The sequence below is a fragment of the Monodelphis domestica genome, chromosome 6, assembly GCF_027887165.1.
Source record: "Monodelphis domestica isolate mMonDom1 chromosome 6, mMonDom1.pri, whole genome shotgun sequence".
Lineage (NCBI taxonomy): Eukaryota > Metazoa > Chordata > Mammalia > Didelphimorphia > Didelphidae > Monodelphis > Monodelphis domestica.
Window position 1 is genome coordinate 195,228,685 of NC_077232.1, and position 20,805 is coordinate 195,249,489.

The 20,805-nt window shown below is 37.6% G+C and overlaps 1 protein-coding gene and 1 long non-coding RNA gene across 7 annotated transcripts in view; one reads left to right on the plus strand and one right to left on the minus strand.

The window, feature by feature from the left end:
* GASK1B (golgi associated kinase 1B) overlaps positions 1-15,940 on the minus strand; it is a 68,262-nt gene extending 52,322 nt beyond the window's left edge. For 3 of the 6 annotated variants that reach the window (XM_056802816.1, XM_007496179.3, XM_056802812.1), the window contains exons 1-3: positions 12,055-12,163; positions 2,208-2,253; positions 1,048-1,132 (exon numbers count right to left, since the gene is read on the minus strand). The gene's annotated coding sequence lies outside the window, so the exon portion shown is untranslated. Of the gene's footprint in view, positions 1-1,047; positions 1,133-2,207; positions 2,254-12,054; positions 12,164-15,838 lie in introns of those variants that run through there. The other 3 variants (XM_056802813.1, XM_056802815.1, XM_056802814.1) reach the window with 3 other exon arrangements.
* On the plus strand, positions 12,213-19,784 carry LOC103092390 (uncharacterized). Its single transcript, XR_468740.3, has 3 exons — positions 12,213-12,452; positions 17,632-18,299; positions 18,826-19,784. It is a non-coding gene; the product is annotated as an uncharacterized LOC103092390 (long non-coding RNA).
* Positions 19,785-20,805: the final 1,021 nt, after the last annotated feature.

Here is a 20,805-nt window from a genome sequence, read left to right on the forward strand (position 1 = left end):
TGAGACTAGGTTCCCAACACTGATTTCTAATTCCTATGTTGTACCTTTGGCAATATGTCCCAATAACCTAAATTAAGTTACTAATTTGTCCTAGCTACCAGATATTTTTAATTTAATTCCCTTTCCTAAACCTTTTTACCTTCATATTCTTAATTGATCTTCCTAGACATGACTCCTTTTGGGGATGTTTAATCTCAGCCTTATTCAGGCTAACATTCTCTTGACACTCAAGAGCCAGTGTGATAACAAAAGTAGAAGATACTTAATTTGCTTCTAGGTCTAAAAATTTTTCTTCAAATTTTGTTCTATGTTAAATATCAATTTAATGAGAACCATCGGCATTTACTTCATTACTATGCTTATTTTGTTAAGATATAATTTAATGGAAAAAAATGGAATCGACCATGATGTGTAATTAGAATCTCAGTTATTTCATGTTTCAAGTAAATCCCACCAATTTTATTCTATGAGATAGTCCCTTTGTTCCTTTGTTCCATTGATCATCTTTTGTCCTCCAAATAGCTGCTATAATTCTATTCAAGGTTATTCTTTTCTGTACAAACTCAGACTCTTTCACACCAACATACTGATTTTCTTTTAGCAAATTTAGGTCTTATTTTTCTATAAACACTTCTAATATTTTATTTTTGTTTCTTTGTTCCATTGATCATCTTTTGTCCTCCAAATAGCTGCTATAATTCTATTCAAGGTTACTCTTTTCTGTGCAAACTCAGACTCTTTCACACCAACATACTGATTTTCTTTTAGCAAATTTAGGTCTTATTTTTCTATACACTTCTAATATTTTATCTCAGTCCAGTTAGGGCATTCTCCCATACTTACATATGTATTTCCTGCTAGGTGCCAGGCACTGTGCTAAGCAGTAGAGCTACAAATATACTTTCCAAAACTAACCCCTTATCCTAATAATTCATATAAGCAAAGCTAACTTGGAAGAAGGCATAAATTGAGGAAAGCAATATTTATGATCCCCACAGATAGCCACTAATTTTCCTTTTTTCTTTCCTATCATAGGTCAAGTCTTACCTAGGAAAGTTAGACCCAAGAACAGCTGTCTTTTCATTATTTTCAGTCCTTCTTCCTATTCTTCATAACACTTCTAATCTTTCATCTTTAAAAAAGATAATCTTGTTAGTACTTTCTTTACCACCCTGTTTCAAAGAAATCTCTACAAATGAGTTTCTTTACTATATATATATAGACAACAAAGGAAAATTTAAATTATTCTTAAAAGAAAGAGGGGAAAAAAACATTATCCCATGAGGCAAAGAATGGGGAAGCCAGTTTTTCTAGTCTCAGAACTGGAATTTTCCATCAACTTCTCTCACATATCCTTGAGAAGGGACTAATCCTTATTTCCACTCTACTCCTTAAACCCACAGAAGTTTTTTATCCCCACTCTTGCAGGAATTTAGTTATTCACCCTCTTTTTGACTCAATTTACTCAACTGCAAAATGGTTATAATTCAAGTGGTTGGTTCAGTGTCTCCCCCATAGGAAGCATTAGATAAATGTTATTTATTTAACTACTCAGACATTTATTTTATTATTGTTGTCATTTGTATAAGAAAAAGCACATGGGATTTGGAACTAGAATTTCTGAGTTTAAATGCCAAATTTGCCACTTACTAAGTCTTGGTTTCCTCATTAATAAAGAAAAAGGGTTGAGCTTAATGACCTTTTTGGTTCCTTCCAGCTCTAAAGTCTATGATTCTATGTTCTTATCCTACAGCCAATGTGATCTTGCTTGGAATAAAACGGATAGAAGCTAAGTACTGCTTTGCTGGAACACCCCTAACATTAAATATTAATGTGTCAATTAAGTTAAAATCTACCAAATACTCCAATAGAACAAGTATTTCTTAAACTCTTTCTATGCTCCAGGCATTATGCTAGGTTCTAGGGGTACAAGGACAGAAAGGAACATAGTCCTAATCTTTAAAAAGCTTATATTTTGCTGGAAAAGTTTATGGTCTATAGGTCACACATACCAAGGCTTCACACTGTATACACATTAATGAATATTATATGCTTCATCAAGCCAGAGAAATGTCTTTTTAACCCATTCAACCCCAGTGGAACAAAGCAGTTTAGTCTCCAACTTTCCTCCAAACATTCATGGTGTAATCTGAAGGCCACCCAAAGGATAGATCATTGACATGCCATACAATTATACTCAGACTTACCTTCACTGCTAGTTTGCCTGTGGAAGTAGGAAATGAAGTACCTGTCCTGTGAAAAACAAAAGAAAGTCATTTTTTCTATACCAAATAGTACATGGGGAGATTGGTTGTGGCCAGTTGTGAAGAGCTAGATGTCAGTTTTGGAGTAAGGAAGACCTTGGTTCAAATCCCATCTCAGACATTTAATAACTGTATGATACAATTCAACTCACTTAACTTTATAAGCCTTGGTTCTCTTAACTACAAAATTAGGTTGATAATAGCACTACCTCACAGGATTGTAGAAAGAATTAAATGAGAAGATATATCTACAGTACTTTGCAAACCTTAAAGTTATACATAAAGACCTGGTCATTATTTTTTTAATTGTTTTAATCCCAGCTCAGTGTGAGAATCTATGTTTCATAATCTGGATTATTTCTCATATCAGGCAAGACTCTAAAGTAGAAAAACTCTAAATCAGTTTTTGTAAATTAGGGAGAATTACTGTGTATTTCTGAGTTTGGGGTCTGGATCAGAGCTTCCATTCAGTCTACTGCTTTTTGCATTTTCTTTGTTCTTAGGAAATCCAAGGAATGTTTTCCCTTTTAACAGAATTTGGTTAATAAAGGAAGGGAATAAGAATTCTTTTCCTGTTTATGTGTTCCCTATGATGTCAGTATGAAGAGGGGAAGACAGTTTGATAGCAATCTCTTAATTAGCAATCTACCAATTAGAAATGTCTCAGGATATTCAAGGTAAGAGTTCCTAAACCATTATTGAGCTACCTGACCCAGCTTCCAGCCTGGTGAGCTTTCAAGAGAGCAATAGATCTACATCTATAGATCTAGATCTATAGGTTATGATGCTGACCTAACCAATAAATGGAGATGTAGTCAATAAATTTATATTCTTACCCCAAACTCTCAAAATAATTTAAATTGTAAAACAAGGTAGTTTACATTTCAGTTACCGGAATTTTTGGATTAAAGGAGAACTATGGTCAGAACTTTGCTATAGGAAAATCACTTTGGCAACTGTATGGAGGATTAACTAAAAAGGAAAGAGACTGGAAACCTACAGAAGACCAATTAGGAGGCTATTGCAATAGTCAAAGGAAGATGTAGCAAAAGCCTAAACTAGGGTAATGGGTCTGAGTGAAGAAGACAGATATAAGAGATACCATGGAAGTTAAAACACTAATTCTTTGCTTATCAGCTATCTGAGATGAGCCAGAGTACAGGATTGAGGATGACAACAAAGTTGCTGGGCTGATTGGAAGAGGGTACAAAATTACAGGTAGCCCCCCCCAATAGAAATAGAGACAAAGAATCTACCAGTATTAACCCACTTTTTTCCTAGAGAGATAAATAGACCACCAGTATTAACTGACATTTTGCCTGGGCCTTTCATTGGTTCTTTTCTCCCTCTATCTCATGTTATATTTATGTATATGTCTACCACTTTCTACTCCATCCAGTTCTATAACTTTGTAAATTTCTATTACATTAAAATCCATATGTGTCCCTGTAAATACTTAAAAAAAATTTTTTTTACAAAAGAAAAACAAATTTAGGTAACCAGGAAAAATATTCTTTAACTAAGTTTCTTCAATAAATGTCTCATTACCACATATATAAGGAACTGATATAAATTTATTAGATTAAAATTATTTCCTTCATTGATAATCAATGGATATATATATATATATACACTGGCATTTTATTAAGGAAGAAACTCAGGCTATCTATAGGCATAGGAAAAATGTCCTAAAACACTGCTAATTACAAAGTGCCCATTGAAGTTATTCTGAGATCTCACCTCATACGTATCACTTTGGCAAAGAAAATAGGCATGCCAGTGTACTTGGTAGAACTATGAATGGGAATGGGCATTCTAAAGGACAACTTGCAGCCATGCCCCAAACTGTGCATACCTCAAAGAAATCCATGAAAGAGGAAAGGGATCTATGGTAAAATATATTTATAGCAACCTTTTTGGGGTAACAAAGAATTGGAACTAAAGGTGTTGTCCTATTAGGCAATGACTAGACAATAGATGACATGTAATTATAATCAAATATACTCTATGTAATAATGTAAAGGATGATTTCAGAGAAATCTGAGAAGACTTACATGAACTGAAACAGAATGAAATAAGTAGAACCCAAAGAACAATTTATTTAATAACAAAACATTGGTTTGATAGCTTTCAAAGACCTAAGAACTCTGGCCAATGTAATAATTAACCAAGATTTCAGATGACGATGATGAATATTGCTAATGTAACATAGTCTATACCTTCTAACAGAAAAGTAATGGATCCAGAGTGCAAAATAACACACATATTTTAATACACATGATGTAATTTGCTGAACTATTAATATTTGTTTCAATGACTTTATTTTGGTTTTGCTAAATATTAGTAACTGAGAGAGAGAAAAAATAGATTTTTATTAATAAAAAATAAATTGAATTTTTAAAAAATAGCCATGAGTTAACCTGAGGAAGCAATAAGGACTGAGAAAAAATGTAAAACATTAATCTGAAAGGCAAACCTGAGTATCAAGAAACCTGACAGGAGAAACTGGATTATCATAGCCAAAAATCCATATTCAAAAAACAAAGGAATTAGAGGATTAGGGCCAGCTCTTTCTATTAAGAATATGTTCCAAGCAAAATTCAAATCTACTAAAGTTTCCATTTATTGACACATGGGGAAAGATCCCTTTTCTTGGGAAAGTCAAAAGTGGAAAAAAAATTACTTGACTTTCAAATCTCACTTGAATAACAACATTTGAGTTACTCAGGTAATGAGTAAATAAGAAACATATGGATGAGTTTACCCCTAAATTATACAGAGTTTTTAAAATAAATGGAAAAAGAATTTAGTAAAAATGGGTTTAGGGTTTTAGTACATTTGGTTTTTTAATGCAAGACAAGTGATGATTCTAGAATCTTTCAAATGAATTTGACTAATTGCATACATTTTCCAAAAATAATTGAAGTTTCAAGTTTATAAAAAAATTAATGGGCATTTATTTTATTTTATTACTACATTAATTTTAAAATTTCCAGCTGATAAGCTAGTAGTTTTCTTTGTACTAATGTGTTTCTGATTGCTACTCAAGTATATTAAGTTGAATTCTTAATTCAATACATTGTTTCACCCAAAAATGGGCTTGTAATTTATAGTTTTTGTGTTATCATTGAGGGCCATTGTATTTATGAGCTAGAAGGGACCTTTGAGAATATTTAGTTCAACCTCATCCATCTATAGAAGAAGAAACTGAGTCTAATGGAGGTGAAGTGGTTAAAGTAAGACACATCCTCTATATCCAAAATTAATATTCTGTCTACTAACTCAATAAAGCAAAAATCAGTCAATGATTATGAACTACCAACAAAACTTAGAACAAAAGGCAATTTGTAGATCACATGAACCAAATTCTTACATTTTATTAATGCAAAAATTCATTAGAGGGGTAAGAGAGTTTTCCACAAAGGTTGAACCAAGGCTGAAAAAGACTATCGATTTACCTGACTCACAGGTTCATGCCATTCTTCCATGAGGCTTACCTTATTTAATTTCTTATTATGGCACTACTATTAACAATAATACCACCACCCAGAATAATCTAATTTGGTAAATAAGAAAAGGTAAAGAAAAGGGCTTCTCAACTTCTATAGGAAAAGGACTTTCGTGGCAATCTAATCCAAGCCATTACCTGAAAAAAGAGTTCCCTCTATATTATCCTGAATAAGTTAGCCATAAAGCCTTTCAATTAAGATCTCTAATGAAGTGAAGCCCACTATCTCCCAAGACAGTTTAATGCATTTTGGATATTTATTAGGAAAATTATCCTTCTTTTTTCCCAGCCTAAATTGGCTTCTCTTGTGGCCTTTGGCCAGGCTCTGCTACAATCACTGCTGAGATATGAAGTGGGCATTAATAAGAATTTAACTAGGTGGGAGCAAGTAAACACAATTACAAAACAGAATGGGTCTTGTGGTGGAAAGCTTCAGAAAAAAACAAGGTTGCAAAAGTCACAACTATTTCCAGGCTGACACAGCATCTAACATTTGTGGATAAATTCAATCACAGAGAGAAGGGTCATGGCTCCTCTGACCAGGCAAGACCTTCATTTTGCACAGCTTGATCTGAGATCTGGCCTCCCTTTGAAGATGGGGAGAGACTCAGAGGGAATCTGCCCACTGACCATGACTTATTATGCCCTATTTCCTATCATGTCTTATACTTGGCAACAATTATGTGCTTACCAGCTTGATAAAACACACACACAGATTATAAACAGTCACATGTTTTATGTATATTTATATGTAACATTTATATATTTTCATATATGTATAGATTTCTTTTACACTTTAGCCGGGTCACTTATTTGTATTTTCCTAATCCCTGGACTTAGGATAGCTTCCTGGACTGCCTAGCACAGTGTCTTTATCTCTTCTATCTCCTTGGTGCTCCCCGGCCAACTAGCATAAATCTAATCCTTCCTCCACATGATGGACATCCATTCAAATACTTTAAGTTGCATGTAGTCACCACGAGGTCTCCTTCAGGATCAATGTTCCCAATTTCTTTCAAATGATATTTATAAGGCATGAGCTGAAGGTCCTTCACTATCCAGGGTGACTCTGGACACACTGGCTCAGCAATCTCCCTAAGGACAATGCCCATAATCCAGTGAAATACTTCAGATGGAGGAGAATGAGGGCACAGTACAAAGGGGCTATTATCTCCAGCATCTTGAGTGCTGTGTCTTTTAATGCATCAGTACGTGCCTCTAAGATCTCACCATTTTTCTCTTTGTTACTATACAAAGCATCAAAATTAAAGATTAAAGTCCTGGTTCTTTTTCAGAGATGTTGCTCTTTAGCCAAGGTTTTTCTCATCTTACTCTAAAGTGTTTGATTTTTTCTAACTCAAGTGCAAGATTATAATTATCACTATACAATGTTTTCTTATTTTATTTTATTTTTTTTAAACCCTTACCTTCCATCTTGGAGTCAATACTGTGTATTGGCTCCAAGGCAGAAGAGTGGTAAGGGCTAGGCAATGGGGGTCAAGTGACTTGCCCAGGGTCACACAGCTGGGAAATGTTTTCTTATTTTTATCTGAATGTTTTAGTCTATCGAGTTATTTTTATATTCTGATTCTGTCCTTCAATATATGAGCCATCCTTACCAGCATCTTCATCTGTAAACTACCAAACTATCCCATGTGGGCATTTATCCAGGTCCTTGATACCCACACTGCTACTCTAGACATTGTTACAACCTCTGCCTGGACAGCTGAGATACTCTTTAGTAGGGACTTGTTTGAGGACAAGTTAGAGGCAAGACCTGAACCAAGGTCTCCCTTAGTCTAAGAAAGGCCCCCAACCCACAATACTTTACTGCTTCTCTAAATGAACCTAATAATAATCATGTAATACAAAATATTTTGGAGGGTTTTTAACAATATATCAGTAAATATGATTGTTTGAGTCATATTTGTCCAGTTTTCAAACAAAAAAGTATGGAAGTTAAGTAAAGGTTCAACTTTTTTTTAACAAAAACCTGTTCTCCAAAATTCATTGGCACAGTTGTTAATGGAAACTTTATGATATATTCCAATGATGTTCAACTTCAACACTGCCTGTCACCATTTTGCATACAGGACGATGGATTTTGAGTTGAAATGGATCTTACAAGTCATTTAATCCATCCCCTTTATTTTATAAATAAAATACTGAGGTCCAGATGGTTGAATAACTTGCCAAAGGTCACACAGAAAGTAAATGGAAGGGGCAGGATTTGATTCCAGGTCCACTGAGTTGAAATATAATTCTTTACTCTCCATCAGTTGAATAGTTCCCTGAGTAAGCTACTAACTTACTATTAAGTTATGATAAACAATTAACCTATTGTAAGGTACATTTAAGGGGGGAAACTCCATAAATGATAATTCATGATAATATCAGAAGTCTCTTGAACCTTCAAAAAAGGGCACAAATCCATTCTTAAGTCTATTGTTAGTATTAGACTCATATTTACTTTTGTGGACAGAGATTCTGGTATTAAAGAGTCAGAGATCTAGGGTAGAAAATATCTCAGAGAACAGCTCATTCAACTTTCCCCTCCTTTTTTTGCAGATGATAAAACTGAGGTCCAGGGAGAGTAAGTAACATGCCCAAAGTCACATGAGTAGGAAAAATAAGAGGTAGGATTTGCACCCAGATCCTTTGACTTTAGAAAACCAGTACTGCATACTAGCTAGTTATTGCATTTAGCTCTTTTTTTCCTGAAGCAGTTTTTTTACCCCCAGTTTAGTCTGCTTTGTTCCAGGGCCAAAGCACCCTGAGTAACTCTGAAAGTTGTAGAGACTAGAGAAGGGATGGACAAAGTGGGAGAATAGAAGGTCAGATGAAGACAACTATGGTTGTGGGATAGATAAAGTGAAAACTCAACTCCTAGTTATTCAGTGCTTTATCACAAGCCTTTACACTTACATTCCATGCTTTGTGTTTTCAAGCTGGATAATATGACTCAAAACATCATATTTATGGGACAGCTAGGTAGCATAACATATAGAGTGCCAGGCCTGAAATCAAGACAATTGGGGTTCAAATCTGGCTTCAGATGCTTTTTTAAATTTTGAATTAATTTAAAAACATTTTTCCATGATTACATGATTCATATTGCCTCCCTTTCCTTTTCCATCCCTGACCCAGAGTTGATAAGCAATTCAACTGGGTTATACATATATTATCACTCAAAACCTATTTCCTTATCATGCATTTTTATAATAGAATAATCTTTTAAATTGAAAACCCCAAATCATATACCCATATAAACAAATGATAAATCATATGTTTTTCTTCTGTGTTTCTACTCCCACAGTTCTTTCTCTACATGTGGATAGCTTTCTTTCTCATAAGTCCCTCAGAATTGTCCTAGATTATTGCATTGCTTTTAGTAGCAAAGCCAATTATAATTGATCATCCCACAATGTTTCAGTTACTATGTATAATCAATCATCTCTTGGTTCTGCTTGTTTCACTCCACATCAGTTCATGTAGGTCTTTCCAGTGCTTACAGAAATCCATCAATTCATCATAGCACAATAATATTCCATCACCATCATATGCCACAATTTGTTCAGCCATTCCCTAATAGAAGTACATCCCATCTTTTTCCAATTTTTTGCCACCACAAAAAGCACAACTATAAATATGTTTGTACAAATAGATCTTTTCCCTTTTTCTTTATCTCTTTCGGATACAAACCTAGGAGTGGTATGGCTGGATCAAAGGGCAGGCAGTCTTTTAAAGTCCTTAGGACAGAATTCCAAATTGCCTTCCAGAGTATTTGGATCAATTCACAACTCCACCAACAATGCATTAGTGTCCCAATTTTGCAACATACCCTCCGACATCTATTATTTTCCTTTACTGTCATATTGGCCACTCTGCTAGGTAAAAGGGGATACCTCAGAATTGTTTTGATTTGCATTTCTCTAATCAGGAGGGATTTAGAACATTTTTCATATGATAATTGATAGTTTTGATTTCTTCATCTGAAAACTGCCTACTCATATCCCTTGACCATTTGCCAATTGAGGAGTGATTTGATTTCTTATAAATTTGACTTAGTTCTTTGTACATTTGAGAAATTAAACCAATGTCAGAGAAATGTTATAAATTTTTTTTTCCCATTTGGTTGTTTCCCCTCTAATTTTGGTCACATTGGTTTTGTTTGTACAAATTTTTAATTAAATATAATCAAAATTATTCTTTTTATATCTCATAATATTCTCTCTCTTGCTTAGTCTTAAATTCTTCCCTTCACCATAGATTTTTTATTTAGTGTTCACCTAAATTACTTATCTTGTTACTCTTTATGCTTAAGTCATACACCCATTTTGAATTTATGTTGGTATAGGGTATGAGATATTGATCTAAATCTAAATGTTGCCATCCTGCTTTCTAATTTTCCTAGCAATTTTTACCAAATAGTGAATTCTTATCCTAAAAGTTGAGATCTTTGGGCTTATCAAACACTAGATTGCTGAGGTCATTTCCCCCTAGTCTATTCCATTGATTCCCCCCTTCTATTTCTTAGCCAGTACCAGATAGTTCTGATGAGCACAGCTTTATAGTTCAGATACTTTCTAATTGTATGACCCTGGGCAAGTCACTTAACCCCAATTGTCTAGCTCTTGCCACTTGTCTATCTTAGAACAAATACTAAGACAGAATCTGGTAAGTGATTTTTTAAAAATCATAATTACCATTATAGTATTAAATAGCCAAAAAGCCCTCCAAACTCCTAATATCAGATTATTCTTTAATTCATTTAGGATAAGCAATAAAATGTAGTAGGCAGAACCCTTATTAGACTCAGAAAAGTACAGAATTAATATTAACTATTAAGGAATTATTTATTATATATGTAAAATCATTTTTCAGAATTCAATTACATAATACTATAATTACTATTAACTAACACAGTATTTTAAAAAGTCATAAAGCCCTCCAAACTCCTTCCATTGTCTGTTTATTATTTGGGTCTTTAAGGAGAAACAGTAAAATATAGTATTAATATTAAGTAATTTTTATAGCATTGGTATACTCAAAGGTCCTTTCTCAGACTCAGGAAGACCTTGGTTCAAGTCCTACCTCTGGTGCACACCGAATCTTGGGTGATCAGCCAACTGTCTCCCAGAAAGAATCTCAGCTGTGAAGGCAGAGGTTGTAACCATGTCTAGAATAGCATTTGGGGCAACCATGACCCAGGTAAAGACCCAGCAGCCATACACAGGTGACAATAATCCCATTTTATCATTGTCCCTCTTCCCTGCTGTCTCATAGCCCTGGGGCTTGGGATACTCATTTATGAAGAGACTTAGAGAAATCCCAAGGGCTTCTGCCTAGAATGGCCCATTATAGTCTAGGCACCATTTTCTGATGATTTCAAAAACTTATTTCAGAGGATTCTTAGAATGAATATATTGAAACCATCAACCAAGCCCTCTTCCAATAGTGTCCCAAGTGCTAAGAGAAGGTTAGAAATCATGGAAGAAAAATGGACTTGGAAGAGCTGCAGAAGGTCTACAGCAGTGGGGGATGGACAAAAAGGAACACAGAACTTTGGAGAGAGAGAGGGAGGAGTGAGCTGATCCAGTTGTTGGAAACTGACACACCAGAGAGGTTGGCTATGGCTAATTCCCTGATCCAGGGATCTCTTTCCCTGTGATTCCTGACCCCAAATCCTCACAAGAAGACAAGCCAATTGAGCGGGACTTCGAGACAGAAGCTGTCTATTAAGAAAGATTTCCATCAACCTCCTTGAATTTGAACTTGGGGACACTTTCTGTTTACCCTGACTCCAAAGGGGGGTCAGGTGAACCAAACCCTGATCTGCCTGACTTTGGGGGGGAAAGGAATTACTTAGATAGGCACCCCCTTCTCCCTCCTTCCTTCTTGAACCTCAAATTCCTTACTCTCCATCTGCCCTGTTCCCTTTCTGTTTCCCTCAAAAAATAAACTCAGTTAAGAAGACCCAGGAACTGCCTGAACTATTACTAAAGGGAAACTCTTCAACAAGATCCTTCAAAAAAGCAGCCACCGTGGGGGGGTTTGTCAGAGAGGGCTGAGGGGGGAAAAGACAAACCATTCTCCTCTATCTCCCTTAGCTTATCAACATCACCTCCTCACTCTGTCTCTGCCTTAGAGAGGGAAGACTCCATTCCCTTTATCACCTTTATCCTAAATCTCTCCTCTTTCTACCCCTCTATTACACAAGTTTAATGATAAGGTTTTTATATCATGTTTTTCAGTTCCACAATGCCCAGTTCCCCTTTTTACCCTAGGACTCTCCAGGGTGTTCGCTTGATTTAACACATCACTAGTATTTTTAGGGATGCCATCAGCAGCTCTGTTGCCTCTCTGTCCTTCTCAAGTGAAGTGTAGCTGAGAAGTTGTTGCCATGGAAATAGCAGTGCCTCTTTATTACCCTCTCACATAAATGCAATGTGATGAGAAGGACTAATACATTAGCTCCTACCTGAGCTTTATGGGTCTCAAGATCCATTACCTAGAAAAGCTATAAGTCATCCTGGGTCCTGGCAGATTGGCTTGATGAAGTATGAATTTGACAGCTTGTCTGAGAAGATGGATCAGAGCTATCATCTGGAAATCATGCCCTGGGCAGACCTGAGAAAATGTTTTACTACTTAAATTGACAAAAAATGCCAAGTCACGAGGTACATTTTATTTTATGGTGCCGGAAGAGGTGATTTATTTGAGATCCATAAGAGGGTGTGACGATATAAGAGCAGCCACATTTCCCAAAGCACCATGTGGGACAAAACCTATGTATGGAATCAAGACCAAGCCCAGACAGGCCAAGGTAGAAATGATACAATGAGAATGCTGGAGGTTGAGGAGGCTCAGGCCATAAGGATAGAGTCAGCAAGGGAAGAATATGTTGACTGAAAAAAAGAATTTTAAAATGTTAACCTCTAATGCGGAGTTCAGCTCAAGGTTCAGACAGAAGGGCAAGGCAGCAGTGATATAGAGGAATTAGAAGTGTTTTTATAGGGGGGAAAATGAGCTTGAGAAAACAAAAAATGATGTATGGAGGAAGAATTGGCAGTGTCAACATGGAATCTAAGAATCCCAAACTTGTGACCTAGTGGAATCTGATGAACCCCAAGTTTCAGGACTATCTTATAGGTTGGAGACCCCAAAGCCTGTCCTTGTTCCCTTTTTCCCCATGGGAATCTACCCTGAAGGGAATCCCAGGTTAGCAGTTTCAGACTGAGTGGGGGACCCTCAGGGAAATGATAATCCTGGTTGGGTGAGACTAAGTATATGTTAAAGACCCTCTTTATTTTAGTTTGTCTCCCCCACTATATCAGGCCCTTTACCTAGAACAGTGGTTCTCAACCTTTCTAATGCCGTGACCCCGCGATACAGTTCCTCATGTTGCAGTAACCCCAAACCAAAAAGTTATTTTGGTGGCTACTTCAAAACTGTAATTTTGCTACAGTTACGATTTGGAATGTAAATACCTGATATGCATTATGTATTCTCATTGCTACAAATTGAGAGGTTGAGAAAGGCTGACCTAGAAGATCCACACCTGGGCTGGAACCAACCTTTAGTATCCATTATAAGTAGCCCCTTCCCTTACACCCTATTCTCTAGCTATAATTCCTTTCCCAAGCTTGATTGTATCCTGTCAGTATAGTTTGAACTCTCCCATTTTCCTTGTGGCTATAGTGATGCCAGTCATCTTTCCTTGTCCCTGGATTCCCCAAATGGTATATAGTTTCCCCAAATCCTTTTGTTCCCTACAGTCCATCTAGCATGTTGGCACTCCCAGCGGTCAGTGACCAGAGCAGCCAGAGTTCAGTCCTCGAACCCTGTGCAGTCCTGTGTGGTGCTCAGCTCTATGTTGAGACCTACTAGCACTGAACCCCTTTTTGCCCTTGATTAAAGAGTGATTTTGACTATTTAATAGTTCTGTGTTTCTTCCCAGTCAACATTTTGGAGGTCCCACTGAGATCCGAAGTCCCCGCTGCCTGAGCCCTCCTGCTAACGAGGACCCCAAGACTCGAGGTACCCCCACAACCCATTTGGATTTGAGTCAGGAGTCCGGTTAGCAGAGGGGCCTGGTAAGTGGCTCTCAGAGGAAGGACTCGTGTCTTATGTATTTGGGAGGGACTCACTCTTTAATTAAGGGATTGTTAAGCAGCTGTCTGTGGGGTACACAGAGAGCCCCATCATCCAGTGCTACCCGGGTGCTGCTGGACATGGAAACAGCTTGTCTGTGATCCCAAAAATTGGAGGTGGGGGCAGCTGAGGAACCACCTAAACCATTTGTAAGGTTTGGGCCTGATTCAGGGAAAGGTTAGAGAAGATGAGAAGATGATAGAGTCTGACCCCAAAGTCTATTGGACTACATGGAGTCTAGTTCCACCTGGCTTAACTAGATTTGGGTGTGTGTGTTGGTGCCTGTGTGAGTGCAGCAGGGTCTGTGCAAGGAGAGCAGTTCAGAGGGTGAATGGTTGGCTGAAAGCTTTGAATGGGAAGCTTGAGCTGGAGTGTGAGAGCCTGACTGTTCAATTGAGGGTCTGAGTAACTGCTTTAAATTGGATTAAAATAGAGAAAGTTTCTTCATGAATTGAAATGCCTTAGCTTAAGGTTTCAATGGTTATAAAGTTTGAAAGAGCTTCTCCTAGAAGCTGAAGAACTGAAGTTCTGGATTTCTTCTCCATTTTCTGTGGGCTTTTGCTTATATTGTATGTCTAATGGATTTCTTAGGCGGAGACTTCGCCAATAATTTCAAATGCTTGTGATTTAAATCCTGTCTGAAAGTTGTGTTAACAATGAATTCCTCCCCAAAGTTGAAGAGGCGAGACTGGAGCTGGAGATCTGGAGATGGGAATATCCAGCTGGAGGCAAAAGGAGGTCCAGAAATGCTTAACTTTAAGGTCCAATTTTTCTTCCCAAAAGTTTTGGTAAGGTTGATGTGTGAAATATATGGTACCAAGTGCAGTTAATATTGGCAATAAGTTGCATTTTATTCTAGGTATTAACTTGGTTATTTGAGGGCTATAATTTCACTTTTTTCCCAAGCTGTTAAGTGTTTTTAAACAGCAAGGCTTTTCTGAAACACATGTGTGTGAGTTCTGGAGTAAAGACATTTCATTTTAGGATGGTCAACTACAGGCCTGACTGGTCATTGAATTGTTGTAAATGACAAGAAATATTGGGGGAAAGGCATCGCTTTAAAGGGCAAGGAAACCCTGAACATTTTTAAACTGACCAACAAATTTCCTCTCTAGGAGTGGCTTCAGCCTTAGACCAAAGTGGTTTGAGGCAAGGCTAAGAGAAAGGCAAATTTGGAGCCAAAAGTAAATTAGATAAAAAAAAAATAGTAAAAAGAGAAAGGCATTGTAGAGGTATTCAGAGTTAAAGGTAATTTTTAAACTTTTTCGTTAGTAACCCCAAGTTTTGTGTTTGGAGGAAAAATGTTACAGGTTTTAGTTTTCGAAAAGTAAAAGGATCGTGGACTATAACCTGATTTTTGGAATTTTTAAGGTAAATTTCCAGAGAGCAACCATTATAATAGATAAGATTTTTGTTTTAAAAGACCAGTGAATACTCATAACAAAGTGAAGAGAACTAATGGTTTTGCGAGCATTATTTCTGATAATCATTGACATGACCGCTAATAGAGAAAAGAATTTGTCATCTGGGAAACTCCTTAAGAAATTTCTAGGAATGCCCTATATTTTACTACCTCAGTTCTGGAGTGTGGGTGAAGTGGTTGAAGGTTCTTAGGAGCCAAAATCCTGGACCAGATTTTCCTGCAGCCTAGAATCTGAAGGATTCCTGAAGAAGACATCTCTATGAGAAATCCGAAGGAGCCCCAAGATACTGAATCCTGATAAATATTGTTTCTCGTCGTTTTCATTGACTTTAGAAATATTTCTGTAGCAGACCTTAAACTGGCCATTTTACTTCCCCTGAGAATTACATTTAACCTGAGCAAAGTCCCCTAAAGTAGAGACCCTAGAAAGAGCAGAGTTATTCCCCAAATTTAGTTGAAGTAGGAAACGTTGAAATAGGAGCATTTTACCTGGTTAAGAGGTTTGAAAGGTACCATCTGTTCATTTGAGAATTTGCAGCAGAGATTCCAGAGTGCTAGGTTGTCTCAAAGTAGTATCAGATGTTAACCTGGAAATAACATAGAACTATTAAATAGTAAGAAAAACCAAGTCTTTAATAAGGAAAGGGATAATTCCAGTATTTAATTCTTTACTCAGAGTCTGGAGCCACAACTTTTTTCAGGGTTTAAACCCTGGACTCTGGGGAGCCCGGAACAAAAGACCCAGAAAAAGTTAAAGAATGAAGGAGCCTAAAAATGATTGTTAATAACAGAAGGTAATTTTAAATCCTGAGCATGGTTAGAGAGAATTACCATCTAAGAGTGAATTGCATGGGAAGATAATTGGGGAAAGAAATGCTATGGAGGAAACTGGTTATTGATACAGTCACCAGGGTGAATGGAAGGCTAAGTTAATGTCAAGTTCTACAGGTGACTGCTGATCATGGCCAATTCACACATGGCATTAATATTCCAAATTACAGGAGCTTTGCTCCCTCATTTTAAGTTACTTCCCACTTTTCTCCTGTTAATAGCAAATTTTCTATAATGATGAAGGAAACCTCAGGAAGGCAAGGCATAGAATATGGAAATTGTGAAGGCAGCTAGAAATTTTTAGCCATTATGAATAAGTAAGCAAATTCAAAGAGGTCCCTTTTCTTAAAAGGAAGAGTTTAGGTCATAAGGAAAACCTGGCAAAATATCAGTGCCCAAAGGGGGGGAGGGAGGCCTTGCACACAAATAATAGATTCTAAGCATCATTTTTAACAAACAAGGTTCTGATAGAACACTGAGTTGCTCCCTACTACCAGAAAAGTTTATACATTTTGGAGCTTCAAGGCAGGAAAAAATGAGATTAGAGAAAACCTTTTGTGCTTAGGAATACTAACGAAATCACCTATAGACTAGGCCTAAATTAAATGGTAAATGAGCCCTCATTGCCAATGAATAAATACTCAGGAAAATGAAACGTGTATCCAAAACTAATTTAGTTAGACTTGACTAGACTAGTTAGACTAGAACTCAGTCAAATCAGGAGAATTATTTTAACAAAAATTTTTATCTACAGACTTTGCATTAGCTGATTCAGTTGCAACATTATTTTTTTTCATACTAGGTAATAGTTAATCGAACGAAAAAGTCTAAAGTTGTTTAAGCACGCAGGGTTATGGTTGTTAAGTAGTTAAAGGTGAATGGAAACAGCTTCAAAATTCCTAGCATCTCAATCTCCCCAAAGGAGTGGTGTGTGGTGTGAGGTGTGTGAGATATTTTAAAATTTAGGAAAATGAGAAGTATTTTTAATCTTGAATTTTTTGGAGTTAATTTCAATATTGAAACTTAAATTTGACTTTAGTTTTGAAGCTGAAATTGTCATGCAGTTTTTTTTTTAATTATGATTCAGGGACTATTGTAATAGAATATATAGTTAGAATTTTCCTTAGTTTTAATTTTTAGCCACAAACAGGAGGAAAGGCCATTTTCAGATTTACAAGTCCTGAATAACCCTCTGGGATGTGGATTTATTTTTGTCTTTATATTTCTATAGTTGTAGGGTTGCTTTTTATATGATTATTTTGGTAGAGTAGGTAATATTTCTGATTAAGCATGTAGTTTACATAATTTATAATTGGAAGAGACATTACTAGAATTAATAAAATGAGATTGCAGATTTAAGATTAGCAGTGTGGATAATCTTTGTAGTGAGTAAGTATATAGGGAGTTGATCAAGTCCTGTTAAAGAATGTGTTGATGGATTTCTCTTATAGCTGCAAGGAAGCTGTCTGGTTCAAAAGGATGAGTCTCCAGGAGGACAGAAGTCTGCTGGAGAAGAGGCTGAAGGCATTATATCAGGACCCACCAGATTTGAAAACCTTAAAAACTTTGGGGAAATGGGGTAGTGTTTTCATTGTTAGTTTTTGCCAAAGGCAGACTGCCTGCCTTTCTGGCTCAAATGTCAATGTATCAAGGGCATTGGGCAATGCCCCCAAATGCCAATTGCCTGTACCTGTACCCCAAAGCTTTCCCGCCATTAGTGATGAGAGTCTAACCCCATGTTGCATTTCCCATTTGTCTGTTTGGTCAGCAATGTCCAGTCTTGACCAAAAGGGGGGTGTTGCCAACATGGAATCTAGGACCCCCAAACTTGTGTCATGGTGGAATATGATGAACCCCAAGTTTCAGGACTAACTTATAGGTTGGAGACCCCAAAGCTTGGCCTTGTTCCCTTTTCCCATGGGAATCTACACTGAAGGGAATCCCAGGCTAGCAGTTTTAGACTGAGTGGGGGGACCCTTAGGGGAATGACAATCCTAGTTAGTGGGACTAGGCCTATGCTAAGGACCCTCCTTGTTTTAGGTTGTCTCCCCTATGGTATCAGACCCTTTCCCAAGAAGACCCACACGTGGGCAGGAACCATCCTTTAGTATCATCCATTGTAAGTAGCCCCTTCTCTTATACCCTATCTTCTAGCTATGATTCCTTTCCCAAGCTTGATTGTATCCTGACAATGTAGTTTGAACACTCCCATTTTCCTTGTAGCTATAGTGATGTCAGTCATCTTTCCCTGCCCCTGGACTCCCCAAATGGTATATAGGATCCCCAAATTCTTTTGTACCTTGGAGTCTCATCTAGGGTGGTGGCACTCCCAGGGGTCAGTGACCAGAGCAGCCAGAGTTCAGCTCTGTGACTAGCCCTACTAGCACTGAACCCCTTTTGCCCTTGATTAAAGAGTGATTTTGACTATTTAATAGTTCTGTGTTTTTTCCCAGTCAACAACAGGAAGAACAGCTGTAGAAATAAACCCAGATACCTTTCTCAGGAAGGAAAAGTTTAGAGAAGGGAATCTTTCTCCTATATGATGAAAAATCTAGAGTTGGAAGGGACCCCTGGAGTCAGCTGCACCAACTCTCACTGTCTCAGTGTGGCCATCTCTCTAGCACTTCATCTCCTCTTATCTACAGATGATTTTGATTCTTGCCAGGAGGGGAAGCAGCAAGTTGGGGTCAGTGGCTGCCACTCTGCTCTCCTCAAAAAGAAGGCACACTGAACTTGAATCATCAGTCTAAGAGATGTCATTTCAAGGTGCAAGAACGCCTGCTTGTTCTTACCAAGTGGGGAAAGAAGGGCTCCAAACTTAAAAACCAAGGCTTGAACCCTTTCACACTAAATACAAGTCCCGCAATGTATATACTATAATGAGCAGAGGAATGAAGTGGTTTGCAAACAGATAGCAGAGAGTAAAGTTTTCCAAGAGGGACCTTGCTGCATGCCATGGAACGATATAGGCTCAAATCTGGAATCTGGGAACTTTATAAAAAGTGGGCACAGAGAGAACTCTGGGCTTTGATTTCCTGTTTCTGGGAGAGCTTGAAAGCTACAACTTCCTGCTGCTTGCTTCTGTGTGAGCCTAGTGGGGGTTTTAGATTCCTTTTTTTCCCTTGTGGAGCTAAAGCTACCTGTCCTGGTGTCCTGGTGTCCTGGTGTCCTGGTGGAGAAATCCTATCTACGTTGTCATCTACTTTATCATCTACTCGTGTTCCGGTGTCCTGAGAGAGAGTTCCCAAGTGCTGTAAAGATTTCTGCTGGCAAGCTTGTAAACTGACTGGGAAAAGGCCTGAAGCCATCTTGGGCCCAACCCAATAAGGATTTGAACTCTCTCATAAAGGGTTCAACTTAACTACCCTGATAAACTATAAATATCTAACCAAATGTCATCTGGGACGATTATTAGGTCAGGTAGTTAGATAGTCAGGAATTTCTAGTTAGCAAGGATAGTAAACTAGGCAGCTGGAAGAAATGAAGGCACCCCTTTCCAAGGGTCTTATAAAGGGGGGAGGTTTAGTTAGAATTTCTTATATGAGGGATTCTGAATTCCTAATCCTCCTGTCCTGCTACAGTGAATCACAAATAAACATTGTCTTTGGCTTTTTTAAACCTGGTCTGAGAGTCAGATAAGCATTCTGGGCCTGTGAGAGACCTGCAGGGCCTATCCTCACTGTGGGGTATCAAGTAACCAACAACCTTTGATATTTTAATTCTACAAAACTATCATCAAGATTATTCCTCTATTTCAGTTGTCAGAGCCGGAAAAAGGAAAGAACCAAAGAGATCTGGGACTTTTATGGGCTAAAAAACCATTTTGGGGCTGCTGACAGTTTGAGGCCTGTGTGCAGAGAAAAAGTCTGTCTAATAGCCATTTTTTTAGACTTCTCCATGGAGAGAAATTTTAACTTTGGATACATCAATTTTACATAATTGATACATATATCTACATATACTGACACAACTATATGTTACATGTATATAATACATAGCAATTAGCAAAAACAAACAAACAAAAAATCATTTATCCAAATCTAGAGCAAAATAGAAACCAGAGAATACAGTGAATACAGAAGAAATACAGAGAATACAGGAAGGAGTCTCCCATTAGGAGTGTATTTAAAAAAAATAAAAGAGGGAAGAATGGGAAAAGGAACACGGAGAAAGGGGGTCCCTGTCTCTATCTAAACCCTTTTCCTTCCCACCTCAAGTTTGGGGGTGAACTCAGGCCTTGGCAGCCTAAGCCCCCTGAGAGATAGTCAGGTTGACTCACCCCTGGGCAATAGAAGCTGAGGTAAAGTCTGCTCAGGTTTCTCTTCAGAAAGTCTCTTCAACTGGGAAGTGTTGGGGGGTGGGGGGGAATTTCCACTCACCAGCAGGAAAAATGGGTAATCCTCAGGAGAAAGTCTTTTTCCTAACTTCTCTCTTTGGCTTCTCCAGACTGAGAGAGTCACTGCTCTCCAAGCCAGAGTCTTCTCCTCCTTTGGATTTCACTCCTGGGACCCCTCCCCCGTTGAGGTGATCAATTTCACATACTCCTCAGCCTGGCACTTTGTGCCAGCCTCTCTCTAGTGCCAGCCTCTATCACAGTAGTAAAGTAACACAATTGAGAGTTCTAA